The 11537-nt window shown below is 40.5% G+C and overlaps 2 non-coding genes and 1 pseudogene across 2 annotated transcripts; all 3 read left to right on the plus strand.

Moving 5' to 3' along the window:
• The first annotated feature begins 7124 nt into the window (after positions 1-7124).
• LOC129844146 (5S ribosomal RNA) lies at positions 7125-7243 on the plus strand. Its single transcript, XR_008757920.1, has one exon. It is a non-coding gene; the product is annotated as a 5S ribosomal RNA (ribosomal RNA).
• A 696-nt stretch (positions 7244-7939) lies between these two features.
• Positions 7940-8089, plus strand: LOC129844144 (U1 spliceosomal RNA; annotated as a pseudogene).
• A 667-nt stretch (positions 8090-8756) lies between these two features.
• LOC129844141 (5S ribosomal RNA) lies at positions 8757-8875 on the plus strand. The gene has a single exon (XR_008757918.1). It is a non-coding gene; the product is annotated as a 5S ribosomal RNA (ribosomal RNA).
• The last annotated feature ends 2662 nt before the right edge of the window (positions 8876-11537 follow it).

Here is an 11537-nt window from a genome sequence, read left to right on the forward strand (position 1 = left end):
TTTGGTTAGTCTTCCCCCCTTGCAGTTTTGCTGCTTGGGGGAGAGTTTTTTTCGGATTCATTTTTTGAATTGCTATGACGGACAACATGGAAACGACAAACGGAATGGACAAGGACAACGAAAATGCGCAACGGAAGAAAAATGAAGATAAAGAAGGAATGAAATATGGCAAAGAATACACGGTGGCAATTGAGTTGGAAGGAGAAGACAAGGTGACGACAATGGAACTACTACGAGCAATTAAGAAGGTGTGTGGAGAGGTGGTGGGATGTCGAATGAAAGGTGAGAAGAAGTAGGAAATTACGATGAGAAACGAAAGAGGAAAAGAACGTCTAATGGATGGACTACGGATAAGGGACACCAGGATTCTGGCAAGAGATGTGAATGTGAAAGAATTGGTGGTGTCTTTCATGAATCTCCCAGTATACGTAGAAGATGGTGTGATAATGGGCAAGCTGAGTAGCTGGGGCGTAACGGCCGTCTCGGAGATAAGGAGGAGAGTTTGGCCAGGAACGGAGGTGGTTTCACGGGACACGATTTTGCAAGGTCAAGTTCACAGAAAAAGTAACATCATTGCCATATTCCACAAGAATTGAGACGCTGGAGGGAGCAGAATACTTCAGGGTAATTCATGACAAACAGGTCAGAGTGTGTCGTTTGTGTATTCAACCCGGGCACATAGTTAAAGATTGCCCTGAATTTAAGTGTTTCAAGTGTGGTAATCAAGGCCACTATGCGAGAGAATGTGTCGGAGAGAAGGAAAGGAATTTCTGTGGTGGATGCAGAAAGAGATTGGCGGAGTGCAACTGTGGAGAGGTTATGGCTGAAGAGGGGAGTCAAGCACTGTTCGAGGAAGCAGTTGTATTGTCGCAAGAAGGAGAAGAAGATGGAGGAGAGGATGTGGTGGAGAGTGGAGAGACGGAGGCAAGAAGGGAGAAGAAGGACCAGAAGATAAATGAAATTGGGAGCAGTATGGATTCGGAAATAAGAAGAGGGAGTTTTCAGGAGGAGGGGGGGAGTGGATTGGGGGGAAGCACGGGGGACTCACAGGTTTTGGGGGAAAGCACAGCACTAACAAGTACCTCGGGGGGTGAAGAAATGGAGAGGGGTTCGAGTTTGATGACAATAACAGAAACGACAACGACGGCTACACATGAGACGGAGATGAACACGGGGAGCACAACGATGACAATACCAGAGACGGAGATGAACACGGGGAGCACAACGGATGTGGGTGTCAAGAAGTTGAGTTGGCTGGATAACATGGTCTTGGAGGAGATATCGGACACGGATGATGGGGAAAAGATTGAAAGAACGAGGGAAGGATACAGAAAGAGGAAAGCGGGGGGAAGAGGGGGAGAGAAAGGGTGGAAGAGGAAAGAAACTGGATAACAGGTAGAGGATAATGAAATTATATTTTCTTATTTTCTTATTTATTAGAATGGTAAATATAATGTCAATAAATGCAAATGGTTTGAGAACAATGGGAAAATTTAATAGAATAGTACAAATAAAGAATTCAGATATTTTATGTATTCAAGAGACGCACTGGGATAATGTATGTGTTTCAGAAGTAAAAAAAATATGGAGGGATTTTATTTATGTAAACAATGGCAGGGGAAATTCAAGTGGGGTTGCAATTTTATTAAGGAAGGATGTAGTAGAAAATGTGAAGAAGATATATAATGATAATAATGGGAGGATTTTAATTTTGGATTTTGAATATATGAATAGGGTTTTTAGGATTATAAATATTTATGCGCCGAATAATGAGATAGAGCGAAAGAATTTATTTTTAGGATTAGGGAAATGGTGCAAGGGTAACTGTATTTTAGTAGGGGATTTTAATGTTAAAATGAATAGACTAGATATGAAAAGAGGAGCTATCTTTAGAAATGACGTTTCTAGGGGGGTCTTAAGGAAGATTATGTTTGAAAACAGTTTGATTGATATATGGAGGGATGAGAATCCGAACAAGAGAGGCATTTCTAGAAGGCAGGTGGTTTTAGGGGAGTTGAAACAGACGCGAATAGATTTGGTTTTAGTAAATGAAGGGTTAAGGGATTTTATAAAAGATATTAAGTATGTTTTTACAACTTTTAGTGATCATGCTGCGTTGGTATTTTCTTGCGGAGTAAGGACACCTACTAAATCTGGTGGGCTGTGGTGTTTAAATAATAGCTTGCTAGAGGAGGAAAATTATATTGAGATGATATCAGAATGTATTGGGAAAGCCAAAAGACAGCAGTTAATGGAGGAGAATATGGGGTTGTGGTGGGAGGAGCTGAAAATCAAATGTAAGGAATTGACTATAAAATATGCAGTTAAGAGGAATTCTTTTTTGAAAAAGAAGGAGAGGGAACTACGTAAGGAGGTTCAACATGAACTTGAGTGTATAGAAAAGGATGAAGATCATGGGGTGGAGGATTATTTACTGGCTAAGGATACACTTGATGAATATGAGAAGAAGAAATGTTATGCGGCGATTGTAAGGAGTAGAGTGCAATATGCGATAGAGGGGGAAAGGTGTACTTCATTTTTCTTGAATTTAGAAAAAAAGAAGGCAAGAGAAGATTTATATTACGGAGTTAATTAATGATAAAGGGGAAAAGGTTAATGATTTGGTGGGGATTCTGGATACGGTCGAGAGATATTATGAATGTTTATTTAAAAAAGAAGAGGTTAATGATTCATGCATGGATAAGGTGCTTGATCATGTGGATACTAAGTTAACAGAAGGGGAAAAAAACATGTGTGATGAAGATATGAGTCTAACTGATATTAAGGAGGCCATATTAGCTGCTAATAGCAATAGGAGTCCGGGGTCTGATGGCCTAACTGCGGAATTTTATAAAGCTTTTGCAGATTTGTTGGCTCCACTTTAAAAAAAACTGTATGAATATATTGAAAAGACTCAAGTGGTGCCAGATTCGCTGGCCACAGGAGTTTTAACCATACTGTATAAAAATAAAGGGAGTCGTGTAAATTTGGATAATTATCGACCGTTGACACTTTTAAATTGTGATTATAAGATCTTAGCCAAGGTCTTAGCTAATAGAGTTAAGAAAGTTATGGGAGGAGTAATAGCAGAGACACAAGGATATAGTGTACCAGGGAGGGATATTTCTGACACAGTGGGAACAATAAGGGATGTGATAAAGCATATGGGGGAGGAAGGGGGGTTTGTGATGAGTTTGGATCTAAATAAGGCTTTTGATAGAGTTGATCATTCCTTTTTATTGCGTACACTTGGGAAATTTGGTTTTGGTGAAAGAATGATAGGTTGGATTAGATTACTGAATGGATCTGCAAGGAGCAGAGTAAAATGTAATGGGATTTTAACAGATTCTTTTCCTCTGGAGAGATCTGTTAGGCAGGGATGTCCGTTATCAGCTGCTCTTTATAGTTTATCGGTGGAGCCGTTTGCAGCAATGATTAAAGCAAACAAAGTAATTAGAGGTATACGGATACCGGATGGGGGGGAGAGTGTTATACAGCAATATGCGGATGATACTACATGTACTGTGATAGATGTTGAAAGTGTGAAGAATGTAATGGAGTGTTTTGAGGTATATGGCAAGGCATCAGGGGCAAAACTTAATGTTGAAAAATCTGAAATAATGTATGTGGGGATAGATGAAAAAGTGGACTGTGGATTCCCTTTCAAAAAGGCTGAAGGTTATATAAAGACTTTAGGGGTGGTTTTGGGGGTGGATAAAGAAGGGACGAGAGATGAGACATGGACTGGGGTTTCGAATAAAATAAAACATACTCTATCCTATTGGAAGGCAAGAAAACTGTTTTTGAGGGGGAAAGTGGTGGTGATTAATTCATTGGGGGCATCCAAATGTATCTATGTTTTAGGTTCGTTGGATATGCCACAATGGGTGTTAAAAGAATTCAATGGTTTGGTTGCAGAATTCCTATGGGAGGGAAAGGGGACTAGGATTGCAAGGGCAACTCTTATCTCGGATTTAAAGGATGGGGGGTTGAAATTGCTGGATTTGGATGTGAAGAGAAAAGCAATGAGAATAAAAAGTGTGCAAAAATACTTATATGGGGAGGTAGATTATGGATGGAAAAGGTTCTTTAAATATTTTTTGTACAGAAGTGGGGGTTGTGAAGAAAGTGGATTATTGATGTCATGGAAGAAGGATATGTTGGAGGGTTTGCCTGAGTTCTATAAGGAGGTGTTCTTGGCATGGGGGGAATTTCTTCCTCAGGTTGAGTACACATGTACAAATAAGGACAACATATTTAATCAACCTGTGTTTTTGAATCCAAAAATAGAGAGTGGTGGGAAGGTGTTGTACAACAAATTGTTTATGAAGGCGGGGTTAATATTAGTAAAAGATTTTCTTTATGAGGTTATACCTGGTTTTTTAAGGGGGCAGGCAATTCTAGATACTGTGTGGGAGTTTGATGATACAGTGGAGAGAAATGTAATATTAAAGATATACGAAAGAATTAAATTATGCATTCCGGGTGAGTGGATAAAAGTGATAAATGGGGAGGGGGAATATGAGGACTTGTATGTGATGCCAAGTCTCTATGTGGGTAAAGGATTGGGGAAACAATTATTATCAAAAGTAACACAGAAAAGAATGTACAAGTGTATGTTGAAGTCTGTGTGTGTGAGGCCTGCGGCTGAGAGGATGTGGAGAAAAATGTTTATTGATTTGGATGTTTCTTTGATGTGGGAGAATTTGGTTTTGTTTGGGAATAAACGAAATTGTGAGAACATGGATTTTATGTTACGGCATAATCGTATATACACAAATATTATTTTACATCAGATAAACCACGATGTACGGCGGGAATGTGATGTGTGTATGATGAAGCCAGAGTCTTTGATGCACTTATTTGTTGAATGTCCATGTCTGACAGATTTTTTCAATAAAGTAAAACTTTTGTTGTGGAGGCACTGGAGAAAAGAGTTTATAGAAAGTTTTGAATGGGATAGATTAATATTATTTGGAGTAGTGGGGAAATGTTTGGGTGTGAATGTGTACCTGTTGAATCTTGTTTTGAGTTTTGTGAGGTATGCAATTTACTGTAGAAGGAATATGAAACATTTTGAAGGGAAAAAGGTGAATGTTTGGGTAATCTTTAAAGCAGGTTTAAGAAAGCAGGTGGAATTAATGTATAATGCAAAACTAGAGAAATTTGAAAGTATGTTTATAAAGGGGAGTACTTTGGGGTCTATGGAGGAGGGAGGAGGGGGATTTAGGGTTAACTTCTGAAATGGTGTATGTATAATGTTTATTAGATTATGTATTTTAAGTTGATTAGTGAATAAGGATGGTGTAATTATGTTTTATTTGTTGTAATGTTTTGTTGATTTTGGGTTTTTTTTTGTAATATGGGTTGTTGGTGTTTTGGAAAATTGGTTTTGTTTCTGATGTACAGGGAGTGAAATTGGTTGAAGGATTGTTGGTGGTTATGTGATTTGGTTGTAAATTACTTTGACATTTTTTATAATAAAAAAAAAAAAAAAAAAAAAAAAAAATACGCCCGATCTCGTCTGATCTCGGAAGCTAAGCAGGGTCGGGCCTGGTTAGTACTTGGATGGGAGACCGCCTGGGAATACCAGGTGCTGTAAGCCTTTTGTCCACTAGCGGGTGTTGCATTATTTCATCAGCAACACTGCCTTGTAGTAAGCATTTGTTGCTGAATTGACTAAATGCAGCCTCTATGGGCTAGTCTCCCCTGCCCTTTTAATACGATCAAAGTTCCTTGTGTTGTCAGGGAGCAACTGCCTTTTATTTATAAGACAAATAAGAATATTGTTACTGAATGCAGCTTGTGTGTGCTCTGTGCTCCCTCGCCCTGTTCAAATGATCAAAGGAAATAATGCTGGTGAGGAGTGGAACTGGACTGGTGTCTGATGGCCCTGTGTTTTCCATGTTGGAATTACAACCCTTCTTTTATGGAGTAAATCAAAAGCACAAGGGAATCTGAGATGTTATCGATAATAAATCAATTGGTTTCATGCATTTGTCTGTGTGTGTGTGTGTGTGTCTGAATGTGATTGTATTTCGTCATATCGCAAACATTTGTGATATCAGATAGGTTAAGATATTAAAAAGTAATTGGTGATTTTTTCGACAGTGTTGCATGATGGGAATCTAGTGGTTCACTGATATAATCTAGTAAACAAAATAAACTACTTTTTCACTACTCTGTGTGCAAGTGCATTCCTAAACGGCATTTAACGCAGGTCGATGTGATATGATATTATCAGAACACAAAGTGGTTACCGTTAGCGGAAAATGTTGGCACTGGAGAGACTTTTCCTCCACTAAGCAAAAGAGATACTGTAATCAAGAAGGTGGTTCAGCTGGTGTGGGGCTCAGCCATTGCACTCTGGCTGTGCTGACCCCTTGCGAATTTTCTAAATGTGTGAATCTCGATTGCAAAATTTATGGTAGTGCTCGTTTGTGCTTTACCCTGATGTCTTTGTTAATGATAAACCGTTGCATGGCGGCAGGCTTAAAGATGACTTGAGTCAACTGACTGTGCTTATGGAGATCTTTGAAGTCAGTTGTGAAGGAGACTTTGTGGACCAATCGAAAGGTGGAAACATTTGTTTGTAAAATATTGTTGGCATTTTGTCGAAACATTATGTTGCGAAATGCAGCATTGTATTTATGCCACGCTGGTACTTCAATCAGGAGATAGTTGGGAAGCCACTCTAACCCCCCCCCCCCCCCCCCGGTCATGATGTGTCATGCGCTTCCAATATGAAATTGTCCATACATGCATTCCTCCTTAGCACAGAACAATGCAATAGGTTTTCAACATCCAGAGCTTTTGTGTATTTATTGTGGCTAGTAGGATAGCTGCATGGGAAACTTTTGCTGATGATGTATTTGTCAGAAGTCATTGTATTTGTCCGTTTTTTCCCACAAGGCTGAAATTTGTGCCCTCGCTTAGAAATATTTGCAAGGTTTGTTTGTATTTCATCCAACTATCTGTGCTAAAAAGTGATGGCTACAGTATATGTAATTTCTTCCACTTTTGAGTGAGCCAAAGTTCAAGCTGCTTATCTAATTGGTGAGAATGCAATGTCTGTTTATCAGACTCACTTTGACTTTATATGGTGTGCCAAGAGATGCACCATTGTTTATGGCCATACCAGCCTGAATACGCCCGATCTCGTCTGATCTCGGAAGCTAAGCAGGGTCGGGCCTGGTTAGTACTTGGATGGGAGACCGCCTGGGAATACCAGGTGCTGTAAGCCTTTTGTCCACTAGGGGGTGTTGCATTATTTTCATCAGCAACACTGCATTGTAGTAAGCATTTGTTGATGAATTGACTAAATGCAGCCTCTATGGGCTAGTCTCCCCTGCCCTTTTAATACGATCAAAGTTCCTTGTGTTGTCAGGGAGCAACTGCCTTTTATTTATAAGACAAATAAGAATATTGTTACTGAATGCAGCTTGTGTGTGCTCTGTGCTCCCTCGCCCTGTTCAAATGATCAAAGGAAATAATGCTGGTGAGGAGTGGAACTGGACTGGTGTCTGATGGCCCTGTGTTTTCCATGTTGGAATTACAACCCTTCTTTTATGGAGTAAATCAAAAGCACAAGGGAATCTGAGATGTTATCGATAATAAATCAATTGGTTTCATGCATTTGTCTGTGTGTGTGTGTGTGTGTGTCTGAATGTGATTGTATTTCGTCATATCGCAAACATTTTTGATATCAGATAGGTTAAGATATTAAAAAGTAATTGCTGATTTTTTCGACAGTGTTGCATGATGGGAATCTAGTGGTTCACTGATATAATCTAGTAAACAAAATAAACTACTTTTTCACTACTCTGTGTGCAAGTGCATTCCTAAACGGCATTTAACGCAGGTCGATGTGATATGATATTATCAGAACACAAAGTGGTTACCGGTAGCGGAAAATGTTGGCACTGGAGAGACTTTTCCTCCACTAAGCAAAAGAGATACTGTAATCAAGAAGGTGGTTCAGCTGGTGTGGGGCTCAGCCATTGCACTCTGGCTGTGCTGACCCCTTGCGAATTTTCCAAATGTGTGAATCTCGATTGCAAAATTTGTGGTAGTGCTCGTTTGCGCTTTACCCTGATGTCTTTGTTAATGATAAACCGTTGCATGGCGGCAGGCTTAAAGATGACTTGAGTCAACTGACTGTGCTTATGGAGATCTTTGAAGTCAGTTGTGAAGGAGACTTTGTGGACCAATCGAAAGGTGGAAACATTTGTTTGTAAAATATTGTTGGCATTTTGTCGAAACATTATGTTGCGAAATGCAGCATTGTATTTATGCCACGCTGGTACTTCAATCAGGAGATAGTTGGGAAGCCACTCCAACCCCCCCCCCCCCCCCCCCCCCCCCCCGGTCATGATGTGTCATGCGCTTCCAATATGAAATTGTCCATACATGCATTCCTCCTTAGCACAGAACAATGCAATAGGTTTTCAACATCCAGAGCTTTTGTGTATTTATTGTGGCTAGTAGGATAGCTGCATGGGAAACTTTTGCTGATGATGTATTTGTCCGTTTTTTCCCACAAGGCTGAAATTTGTGCCCTCGCTTAGAAATGTTTGCAAGGTTTGTTTGTATTTCATCCAACTATCTGTGCTACAAAGTGATGGCTACAGTATATGTAATTTCTTCCACTTTTTGAGTGAGCCAAAGTTCAAGCTGCTTATCTAATTGGTGAGAATGCAATGTCTGTTTATCAGACTCACTTTGACTTTATATGGTGTGCCAAGAGATGGACCTTTGCTTACGGCCATACCAGCCTGAATACGCCCGATCTCGTCTGATCTCGGAAGCTAAGCAGGGTCGGGCCTGGTTAGTACTTGGATGGGAGACCGCCTGGGAATACCAGGTGCTGTAAGCCTTTTGTCCACTAGGGGGTGTTGCATTATTTCATCAGCATCACTGCCTTGTAGTAAGCATTTGTTGCTGAATTGACTAAATGCAACCTCTATGGGCTAGTCTCCCCTGCCCTTTTAATACGATCAAAGTTCCTTGTGTTGTCAGGGAGCAACTGCCTTTTATTTATAAGACAAATAAGAATATTGTTACTGAATGCAGCTTGTGTGTGCTCTGTGCTCCCTCGCCCTGTTCAAATGATCAAAGGAAATAATGCTGGTGAGGAGTGGAACTGGACTGGTGTCTGATGGCCCTGTGTTTTCCATGTTGGAATTACAACCCTTCTTTTATGGAGTAAATCAAAAGCACAAGGGAATCTGAGATGTTATCGATGATAAATCAATTGGTTTCATGCATTTGTCTGTGTGTGTGTGTGTGTGTGTCTGAATGTGATTGTATTTCGTCATATCGCAAACATTTGTGATATCAGATAGGTTAAGATATTAAAAAGTAATTGGTGATTTTTTTCGACAGTGTTGCATGATGGGAATCTTGTGGTTCACTGATATAATCTAGTAAACAAAATAAACTACTTTTTCACTACTCTGTGTGCAAGTGCATTCCTAAACGGCAATTAACGCAGGTCGATGTGATATGATATTATCAGAACAGAAAGTGGTTACCGTTAGTGTTAGTAAAACGTTTACTGTTGACAGGAGAACAAGAGGAGACAATAGGACGAGGTGGATAATTTTATAATAAGGCCGTTTAATCACATGTAAAGATATCTTAGTAAAATCTTGCAGCAAGGCTCTTTCTGTCTGACTCCTAGTGAATCGTCCGGGAAAGAGGCCAGTTTCCAGAATTGTACAGTACTATATAGACAACAAGCAAAGTAGGTAGATCTGCGAGTCCGGCCTTCCGATTGGTCGATCTGGGTCTTGGGTAGTCCTGATCAGGCCTGGTGTCCACGTTCCATTGGTTCCTGAGAGTTCTTTGTCCTGAGGTCCAACCATGGGTTGGTTGTGTCTGTGTGATTGTCATGGGGGAGGGGAATTGTGGGTGCCGTGTATATGTCCAATGTGTCCAGCATATGTCCAAGAGAAAGAGGGGGTGTGTATGTTGTGTCAACTTATAGGTAATGTTGAGAAGTTGTTAAAACAAGTTACCAATATCTAATACAATTTCTTACAAATCCCCCTCTTCACGTCTCACAAGAGACGTGACATAAAAGTATATAAAAAGACAAAACTAAAGGATAAAATTTGTCAGAAGACAAATTTTTAATTCCCTCTCTTCACGTCTCACAAGAGACGTGACATAAAAGTATAAAACGTCAAAGCTAAGGGATAAAATTTGTCAGAAGACAAATGTTTAATTCCCTCTCTTCACGTCTCACAAGAGACGTGACATAAAAGTATAAAAAGACAAAGCTAAGGGATAAAATTTGTCAGAAGACAAATTTTTAATTCCCTCTCTTCACGTCTCACAAGAGACATGACATAAAAGTATCTTAGTCCTCAAATATATAGACAGGTCCAGCTTCCCCATCCTCAAGCAATGGGAACATTTGGGCCCTTTCCTGATTAGGGTCTATGGCGGCAGTTATAACACGGCTAGCAAGCGTGCGCGCACATGGAATGCAACAGCATCCACAAAGTACAAGAATGGCCGCAAAAACAGAAATTGATACTAGGATGGAGGAAACCAGCGTCTTATATTTACCAAAAGCATCCATCCATGAGTCCCACATAGTAGTGTCCACTCCAGAATGCTGTTTCATCTTACCATTAAGGGTACGAAGTCCCTCCAATGCTACAGTCAGACTCCCATCCGTAGCTGTGTTATTGGGAATGAAAGTACAACACTGTTCACCAAACATTGCACAGACCCCCCCCCCGTTCAGCCAATAACATATCAACCGCGATTCTATTTTGAAATGCCATCAGGGACGTAGCTGCCAATTGTCCATGGACCGCCTCGAAGCCTTGTTGAGTCCAATTGCCCAGTTTCTGGACATTAAAATGAATGTAGCTAATTCTGTCCACATTTTTATTAACTGTACACCACCAACAAAATGATGATTCAAACCCAGCTGTCACTTGGTACACCAGTTTATATTCATCTGGCACCCCCTAGGGACACCAATAGCATCAATGTAAGTTGAGTCGTAAATGAGCAAGGACCAAAAAGGAGACCACTCCAATAACTACACCTGGAGTGGCCAACCACACATTAGTAAACCAAAAAATGAGAATATGTTAAACCCTCAGGTCCATCCCTCTATACAACCTGTACCAGGTGGGCTCGTCGCCACCCGGGAACTTCAAACCTTCACAACAGGGAGGACAAACATCACCTTTTATTCATTCAACAACATCAACTACAGCAAACCAAGGGTCCTCCTCTGTCAGCCCACTCTCCTGCGGAAGCTCGTTTTCGTATCAGCCTCTCCAACTGGAGCATCAAGCAACGGTATCATACTAGAGGCCCCTTACACATCTGTAACAAACTTCTTCAAACAAGGTATGATACAGGCAACACAGAAATGAAAAACAACAACTAGTGTCAGAAATCCAGTAATCATCATTGCAGTGTACTTACCAAAACAACCACCCAGCCAGGGGAACAGTCCACTCTCCTCCACACCTGCAAGACCCTTCATCTCCACTGATAACCTTGCCAAC

The sequence above is a fragment of the Salvelinus fontinalis genome, unplaced genomic scaffold (assembly GCF_029448725.1).
Source record: "Salvelinus fontinalis isolate EN_2023a unplaced genomic scaffold, ASM2944872v1 scaffold_0179, whole genome shotgun sequence".
Classification (NCBI taxonomy): domain Eukaryota; kingdom Metazoa; phylum Chordata; class Actinopteri; order Salmoniformes; family Salmonidae; genus Salvelinus; species Salvelinus fontinalis.